Source organism: Myotis brandtii, unplaced genomic scaffold (genome assembly GCF_000412655.1).
Source record: "Myotis brandtii unplaced genomic scaffold, ASM41265v1 scaffold670, whole genome shotgun sequence".
Lineage (NCBI taxonomy): Eukaryota > Metazoa > Chordata > Mammalia > Chiroptera > Vespertilionidae > Myotis > Myotis brandtii.
The window spans coordinates 1,588,882-1,598,446 of NW_005370611.1; positions in this window are offsets into that span (position 1 = coordinate 1,588,882).

A 9,565-nucleotide genomic window follows, 5' to 3' on the forward strand; every position below is an offset into this window, starting at 1 on the left:
CCAGCCGGCTTCCTCCCCCAGCCAGGAGGCCGCCACCCGGGGCAGGAGAGGGCCTGGGCAGGGAGCAGGCTCCCCGGGAGCTGCAGGAGCTCCACCCCGGGAATGGATTTGATGTCAAGTGTCAGCAAGTAAATTGCTATTGGCTTCTCAATAAGCAGCAGTAGTGAGCTAAGTGTTTCCCCGTATTGTGCGGGCTCTCGCGGACTCAATACGGCAGTATTGACAGCACAATCACACAGTAATCCAGGCTCCACTAATACCTACACTTCCTCAATGAAAACACACTTTCCACTTGGACATCAGCCCATTAGCTTGGGGCCGGAATCTCCGCCTCCCTCCTCCCCCGCCCCCACCCCCGGGGCCCGGGAACTGGCATTTCGCCCCCAGACACCCAGTGCGAACACCTCAGCCAGTGTATTGTCAGGGCCCCGACCAAAAAGATAAACAGTCAGAGACCTACAGGAAGAGGCCTGCTCTCTCTGCCTATAAATCACCGGTGGGAAGGGAAGAAAAGTGACCCGACTCTTCAAGGATAAAAATCTCGGCCGGCCGTTGCTGAGAAAATGGATGCTGAGGTCACTCTGGGGGGCGGCATGCCTTCAAGTTTCCAGGGAGGCGATGGGACTCCAACTCCGCCCAACGAGACCCAGGGATACGACAAGGCTCACCATCCCACCAAACCCAAACTACTCAGCAGGAGCTGCATTTCCGTAAGGAAAAGGCTCAGGGCTCAGCAGTCATAGGTGGGTTTACAAGGGTCTGCTCATTTGCTAATAAACGCTGTGCAAATCCAAGCCATTTTCCCAACCCATTTCTGATCCATGTTCATCCGACGTTCAGAACACCCTGGAGCAGGCCAGGGACAACACTGTATTACAGAAACCGATACAACAGAGAAGGGAAGTGACTTAGCCAAGGCCACGCAGCTACTTAGCAATAGATTTGAGACCAGAGGCTACAGTGGCTGCTGGCAAGCTCTTCCCGTTCAGAGCCAGTAATCATCCCCGGCTTCCTGGGCCGCACCATCTCTGCTGCAACTACTCAGCTCTGCCGCTGCAGCAGGAAAGCAGCCGGAGACCCGTGTGAGTGGACAAGCCGGGCCCACCTGGCCCAGAGGCCCATGGACACAGAACGGCGTGCACACAGTTCCATGGGTCACGAAATACCGTTATTCCTTGGGTTCCCCTCCCCACCCCCAATTTAAAAATGTAAAAGCTGGCCCTAGCTGGGTAGCTCAGTTGGAGCGCTGTCCCATACACCAAGACTGCAGGTTCCATCCCCAGTCAGGGCCCGTACAAGAGACAACCAATCGATGTCTGTCTCTCTCTCTCTCTCTCTCTCAATAAAAATCAAATAAAGATAAATAAATAAAAATGTCAAAACCATTCTTAGCTCGCAGCTTACACAGAAACAGCCGTTGGCCCACAGGCTGTAGTCTGCCTACCGGGACCACCGGGAGGCTAGTAAATGTCTAAGAACACACGGCGCCAAAAAAAGACAAATCGAGATCGTTCTCAGGCTTATTAATTTTAATTACCCGTCCAATCACACTGCTCGACCCTCAAACACCTAACATACAGCCCAGCAGCGAGTGTGCGATGGCCGCACGGCTGCAGCCCCGTCACACGACGGGCGTAGCCTTAAGACTTCAGTGGAAACGCTGCCTCTTTATATGGGAATTTCTGCACAAATTTCAAAGTTAAGACACTTCCTATAAATTCACGGTGAATACCCAGGCCACCACTAACCGGAAGTGCTACTGCAGGAGGCATTTCCAAACTCTGAAACACAATATTAGGGGGGCGACAGTCCCCCTACCACCGCCCCCCCAAGCCAGGAGGAGTTTCAGTCCGTGTTCAGTAAAAAGAAATCTGGCCAGAAAGAGGTTAATGCCCTTCCAGGGCCGGGATCTGATAAATGGCTGTGCAGAAAGCAGGTTCCCTCACTTTGAGATATGATGTCACTAACCTTTATTGATCCACCATCAGAGAACTTTGCTTATCTCTCTCCTGTGATATACTGGCCCTCCTGAGCTCAACTAGTGTTTAATACACTGCGGGTGCCCTGCGCTCCCATCGCTCAACGCCGCGGGGCGAGGCTGCCAGGGGGCCATATTTTATAGCCCGGCCTTGTGGCCACAGAAGACTCCCCGAGACCGTGGGGAGAGGACGCCCACCTTCAGCTCCTGCCACGCTGCCAGGTCCCAGACACACCTTGACAGAGGGCCAGGGAGGGCAGGACGGGGCACGCCCCCTCTGAGCTTCTCTTTTTACTTAAGGCTCAGCTCCAGTCCCCGAGTTCTCCTTTCTTTTCCTACCATGAAAAGACAACTGCCAGCGCCCACGTTCATGTGGCAGAAGAAGGCAAGCACCGCCACATCAGAGAAAGGAGTGTCCTGTTTTCCCCTTCCCAAGGTCTCAAGACCTCGGTCCACCAGGAGGTGGAGAACACTGCCCATCGAGGTGCCTAACAGCCATTCCAGAAGAACCAGGCCGGGGAGGAAGCCAGAGAACACGCCAGGTGCGGCCTGTCCGACTCAGCTGCCGGAAGGCAGCAGGGACCCAGGCCTGGGGGCGGCGTGGAAGCCGCCACACTGGGCTTGGTGTCAGTCCTCTCTCCCTCCTCCCAACCACAGACAGACTGTGCAGGGCGCACGGCCTGCGCCACACCCAAGGGTCCGCCAGTGCCAACTCGCAGGGGAGACTGTTACAACAGAAGGTGCAGAGTTGGCATGAGACTCGCTCCCTTCACCCTCACCAACACCAAATGCCCAGGGGGGGACTCTCAAGCTCAGCCAAGACCCCACGGGTTGCCCCCTGGAGGAGCCGGCGGGCATGGCTGCTTCCCCTGACCCATCCCTGCCTGCCAGGGGCCCTGGCAACCAGGGAAAGCAGCACGCCCTCCCACTGCCCCAGGCGCCCAGAATTTGCCTAATTGAACATTAACAAGTTGCTACAATAAAGTTCCTCTGTTGTGAGCGAGGAACCTTTTGGGCAACAACAACAGAAGTCTTGTTACAAACTGCTCTCAAAGCCAGGCCTCAGCCTCGACAGGTGTGAACAAGATTTAAACACCTCCTACAACACAATGCCATCCAGACAAAGGGAAAGTCAATCCCAACCTCCTGGGGTTTCTCCTTGTCTGACATCTTCCTCACTCACTCAGCCCAAGGGAGCCAAGCGAAGGTGGAGGAGCTCTCTCCAGCCCTGCTGCATGGAGACCTCACCAACCCTGAGCGGGCCGCTCCCACCACCTCGGGGGGGGGGGGGTTGCGGGTTCCCCCCCCCCGGGGGGGGGGGGGTTCTGCAAAGCCCCTTGGCCCAAGGGAGACCCTTCAACACCTCACCCCTGGGCCTGGGCCCCCATGCACCTCCCACGCCCCCCCCCCGGGGGGGGGGTTCTGCAAAGCCTTGGCCCAGAAGGGAGACCCTTCAACACCTCACCCCTGGGCCTGGGCCCCCATGCACCTCCCACGCCCCCCCCCTAACTCGGCCAGCCAATGAACCTCACTGGCAAGCTTCCCACGTTACGTGACCACTGCAGCTCACCACCCACCTCTCCCACCTGAAAGGCAAGGAGAGCCAGAAGGACGTAGGGGGACGAAGAGGAAGGCCACAGGGCCCAAGGGTTCCTAAGGGGACACAGGCACCTCCTACTGGTTCCTCCCTCGGAATGTGGACCCGAGGTGGGACGCCAGGACTGCATTTTTCGTTTTTTAAAAAAAGGTTTTCTTGAGTGCTGCTCAAGGTAGAAACACATGAGACGTGTGTGTTGGACAAGGAAGGAATTATCTCTCCCATTGATTTTTCACTCTGGAGTATTAGAGAGAACACAGCATTTATCTGGAGATTTCTTCCCAAAGCCGACCACATCAGCGGGCCTTGAAAGGAGCTTATGGGAGGAAAGATCTGCTGACAGCCTTCGTGGAGAGGGGCGGCCCAGCAGGGACTCTGTGAGCCCTAAGTTCCTGCACAGACCTCTGAGAGCAGTTGCCATTGTTATTCAACCTCAAACAAGGGAGTGAGGGCAGAGAGGGGAGTGACTGGGGATACCGTGGGCAAGAGTTACAATGGACAAAGAAGCAAATTCTCTTTCCCTCATTCCTCTCTAATGAGACCTCAAAACAACAATAAAACAAAACCCAAAAAATCAGCTGGCAAAGATGCATTCCTGCCTGGGGCACCCCCTCCTCTGCTTTCTTGTCTACAAACTCTCGGGCATTTTTAAAAAGTGATAATAAGCACTCATCACCCAGTTTTTATCCGAACATCCATTCTCTCCCAGTGCAAGAGAAAGACTGTCGACATTTTTTTTTAAGTGAGACACATCCATGAGATATGCCAGGATGACTACCTCTAAGAGCAGCCACTCTCAACTTTCTCTACCTCCAACCTTGGGCGAACCCAAGGGTCAGTGAGAGTGGCCTGCGGACTGTTTATAAAACGCACGTGGCCACCATGACAGAATGAAGCTGTTTCCTAGAAGTTTGCATGGAAACAGCTCCTGTGCACAGAGCTAGGCTGGTTCCTGTCCCTCCGCACTCCTCCTTTTCCTATCAGAGAAGCAAGGGACTTGCCCCCGCCCTGCAAAGGCCTGCAGCCTGCTCGCTCCAACAGCAAGGAGAGGTTGGGAGGCTCCAGTCCCCTCCCCAGGTAGCTGGGAGGACGTAATTGGTGAGGCAGGAGATTAGAAATATCAGCAGGCTCTAAGTAAGACTTTAATTTACTGGCAGATCAATAGAGCCGGGGTTATATTGGCAAAGTGTCTACAGCTCTATTGACTCACGCAATGCCTCTTATCAATTTATCAGAAATCTGGAAGTCAGAAGATATTGTTTGAAGGGAAAAGGGAAAAAAAAAAAAAAGAAGAAGAGACTGAGAGAGTGAGACAAGAGCCCAAGCAGTGAGAAACGGGGTTCCCCGGTGACGAACTCAGTGCTGAGTTTTACACCAAAGTGTCTCTGGGAAAGGAGACCAATACAATGTAACGCAGAGTTCATCGGCCCTTACAGGGCAGGCTCCCTCCACCTTCCCGTGGGATTCCTTCCACAAACCTTGGATTCCAGGGGGAGGGGGGATCCCACCAAAGCAGAAGCTGTTTGTTTATTTATCTGTTTGTTTCACAAGGACAGCTCCTCCCTGTGGGTCCAATGATTCCTGCTGAAGCTGCAGGAAGGCCCAGGCACCACCCCCTTTTTTCTCTTTTGCATTCTTGTGCCTCTCCAGCTCCACCTCTGCCAGGTCTCAGCTTCCTTTCCACCAACCCATTAAACACACACACAACAAAACAAAACAACCTCCTTAAGTAAAAGGAGTATCTGTCCCAGCACCCCAACCCTCTCAGGGCCACAGTGGCACCTGGTCTCAAGCAGCATAAAGAAAATACAGAAATCATCACACAGGACTCGCAAGAGATTTCACAAATGATTAATCTCCATTGGGAAAGGTGTGTGAACTATCCCAGGTAATACAACAAAACGGGGGGTGGGGGGGTAGAGAGTAAACATCACCCAACCTACCCACAAAGACACTGTTTCCTGGGCATTTCCATCAGGTAACTCTAGGGGGCAGATCACGGAGAAATAGAGGGCTTGGGCACTCCAGGTATCGGAGGCTGCAGGCAAGAGCGGTTTAACTTGGTTTGGAGAAACTGTGACCTGTTTTGACAATCCGTTTTGGTTCCTGCCTCATACAACAAATTTCTGCTTAATTGCTGTTTTGTATTTCGTTGAGACATCAAGTAAACAGTACTTAAGTGTTTCCAGACAAAAACAATAACTCACTAATGACTAAGGCCCTGCTAATTAAAATGTCCCTGTGATGGCGTGACTGGCCCGGGAGCCACCACGGGGAACAGAACTGGCTGGGCCTTGAATGCAAAAACCAGAACACAAACTGGATTGGGGGGGGGGCGTGGAAGAAGGCCAAGGCTGGCTTCCCAGTGCTGAGGACACACAGTGGCCCTCTGGCTGCAAAGGGATCCCCTCACTGGGGATTCAGGGGGAGAGGAGGAGGAGTTGGGAGTGGGGGAGTGAGGGCATTGGGGTTTCAGAGGGAATGCCAGATCCCTGAACAGAATGCACGTTCTGGAACCTTGTGGGTAAGTGACCTGGCATGACCCTCAATACTCTGAGTTCCTGCGTTCCCCTGAAGAAGAAAAAAAAGTATGTGTATTAAACTGACCAAGTAGATACTTCTCTAGAGACCACACTTCTTACAGGGATGAGGGTCCGAAGTGTGAGTTCCCAGTCACCCTTTAAATGAGAAACGAGACTCAGAAAGATGCATGGAAGGCACATGACGCCACCTGGTCAGTTCAAGTATCCGTCTCCCCAAACAGCCCGGACTCCTAAGTGCACATCGGACAGAGTAACAGGAAACTTCTCTTCCTCCCCAGACAAGCGATCAAAATAACTAGACTTCTCCTAATAGAAGCTTCGCTCTCTGCTCTCAAACATCAGGTCCTGCAGATGGGGGCCCCACAACGTCACTCTTTGCGGCGAAGCATTCAGAACCAGAAAGAGAAAGGGAGGCGGCCAGTCCCCGAGCTGGCAGGGGGCGTGTCCTCCGCCCAGCAGGTTAGAGACCTGCTCGTTAGCAACGGGAGGGGTGGGGAGAGTCATTGAAACCGCAGGGGCCTAATACCCATTTGTATTCACACGCAGGCCCTTCAGGGGTATAAAATCGGAGAGGTTGAACTGTTTACATTCACCTAATGCTCAAGTAAACAAATCGGAGGCCGGGAGGAGGGGTCCCGGGCTGGGCCCCTGGGGGTGAGGAAGAAGGCTGAGGCTGGCTTCCCGGCTCAGAGGACAGAGGCCAGGCTCCCATCCCGGCCCAACCCCGCTTTTCCCTCCAAGCCTGGGCCCTTCAGGACCCCACACGGCCCATCTGGATTGGGCCCTTTGGAGGCCATGGAAGCTTCCAGAGGAAGAGGGGGGAGCCGAAGGAAGAAACTCCTCCCTCCTTCCAGGCAAGAGGGAGGGGAGTTTGTCGCTGGAGAACTGAGTATTACAAGAGCACCCCGCCCCCCTTCCTGGCTGCCAGGAAGCCCCCAGCATCTTCAGGCCAGGACTGCCTGGTGTCCCAGCACATGGCCTGATCACATCCTCTAAAATGTGAGCGGTTTCAACTTGACGGGGAAAGGCGGGGTGGGGGTCCTGGCACTCCTTTTAAATGCAGATTTGAACTTTTCACCCGGGGTCAGACAGCTGCGCTGCTCCATCCCCAGCAGAGGCCGGCGCCGGGGCCACTGCAGCTCACACGTTCACAGTTTTTTTCCTGCCGGCACAGGAGGCCGCCTGCTGAAGGAATCAGATACCTCCCTCCCTACACCCCCAAACCCACACCAGCCTCTCGGCTTACCAGGGGCACAGATCCCACCGTCCGCCCCGAGGAGGCCCTCGAATGGGCAGAGGCTGGTGGGGCGCTCTGGGCCCAGCACCGAGGAAGGAAAACTGTTCTCATCACAGACATCGACTCAGGATGCGAAGATCAATAGCGAGAAGCCGGGTACTTATCCGGCTCTGAAAGAAGCGCATCCTCTGTGGGGCGCGGCGCGCAGTGGCTCTCTCTGTAACAGAAGCCAGGGGCCAGCCTCCTTGTTGTGGACCCATAAAAACTGTCATGGGAGCGGGACTCGTAATCACCCAGCTTTGAGAAGTCACTTCAGGAGCGAACCACAGAGACATATGAATAGCCTTAAAGAAAAAAAGAAAAGTCTAGGCTGGAACTTCTTGCCTCTATCCTATCCCTTATCCTCAGGCGCAAGGTGGCTTCGATTTTTTCCTTATCGCTCTCTGCCCCTCCCTTTCTTTCCTCCTCCAACCAAAGATGCCCAAGGCCCTAGACTAGGGAAGGATTTCACTGTGTGCCATTAGATGATGTGGGAAATCAGATAGGCTAATAAACACTCAGGGAAGAGGAGTGGCTTCGTGTTAGGACTGGTGGTCGGGTCCACAGGTCCTGAGCAGGGCGGGAGCCTCCCAATGAAAGCTCCCTCCCAGGAACACACCACTTCGCCCATGCCAACCAATCAGGAGGCCTGCTTGACGCTAGAGAGGGCAGTTCCCAGATTATCCAGGTGTCCAAGGGCCTACATTCACAGGGGCCCTCTGCTGGGGCCTGGCCCACCTTGGGGCCTCTGCTGGTATTGTCCCTTGGGAACGGCCTTCAAAGCCAGGTAGCTATCTCCACCTCCCCCACCTGCGTGTCACGGGACAGTTTACAAAACATCTTCATGCCAGCATCATATTTTTGCCTCCTAACAACCCCATGAGGATGTCGGAGGAATCATGTAGCTTTTACACAGCAAACTGTGCAGATGAAGCCAGTACCCCCTGAACCCCAGTAAATTGAAGCAAGTGGTCTCAAGGAGCGAGGGTGACTCAGCTCCATCTACCAAATGTCTCTGAGGAGCCCAGGGCAGCCCTGCCCTGTCCAGAAGGTCGCCACCAGCCCCTGTGGCCACTGAGCTGATATAATGTGGCTAGTCCAAATGGAGAGGTGCTGTCGAGATAGAATACACACAGCACGTATTCTGAAAGAATGTAAAACGTCTCGATAGTTTTCTTTATATTGATTGCATATTAAAATAACATTCGGGTATACTGGGCTAAATAAAATATCTCCTTAAAATTAATCTCACCAGTTTCGTGTTAATTTTTCAGTGTGGCTAGAGAGCATTGTAAGTTACACGTGCGTGTGGCTCACACTGTGTTTCGATTGGATAGTGCTGTTCTAGAGCCCTGGCCTGTCTTTCAACTTCAGATTCAGCCAGGACTGAAGTGTTCTTGAATATGACGGAGACAGAATTTTCTTGTCTAGCTTGAACATCCCCCTAGGGCCACAATGTGCCAACTCTCAAAGGGATGCTTTTAATTATGCTGGGAAATGCTAGTATTCAACTAGCCTAATGCCAAATTGCATGTGTAAGTTAAGAAAAAAGAAAAGGGAAAAAAAAAGAAAGAAAAGGTGGAAGGTCAGATGAGTGTCAGCGTTAGACAGGGTCAGTGGAGAGGTGCCACCGCTTCCAAAATGTTATCAATGACGTCTGAGACCAACCCTTTGCTTTAAATAGTAACGGTAGTAACAAGTTGTTTATTGTGGTTTAATACAAGGATTACCTATTCCTCGACTTGTCAAATAGTTCAGCTTGATTTCTTACTACCGAGAGCAGAGTTCTCTCTTTCAACTGCCCTTTCCATAAAATATACCAGCAGGAGCCTGGTACCCGACCCTCACATGCACACACTGTACGGTGGGTGGGAAGGGAAGGGAGAGAAAGGGGCAGAGAACACAGAAATGGCCCCTTTTCTATTAGAAAGTGGCCTACCCTACCCTAGGGATCACAGCCCAGACTCATTTCTCCATGCAAATGAACTTTTTAGCTACCTCCGGGAAGAAGAAAAGCTGCACAGATGCGGAAGGCCCATCCTGGGGCACACAATTACAGCCATTTGCATTCCTCCCGCGGCAGGATTAGCACAGGAATGTGCTTTGCAGCTTTGTGGGGGGAAAGGGAGTTTAGGAAGAAAGGAATGGGGGGGGGGGGTTTCTCCCTGGTC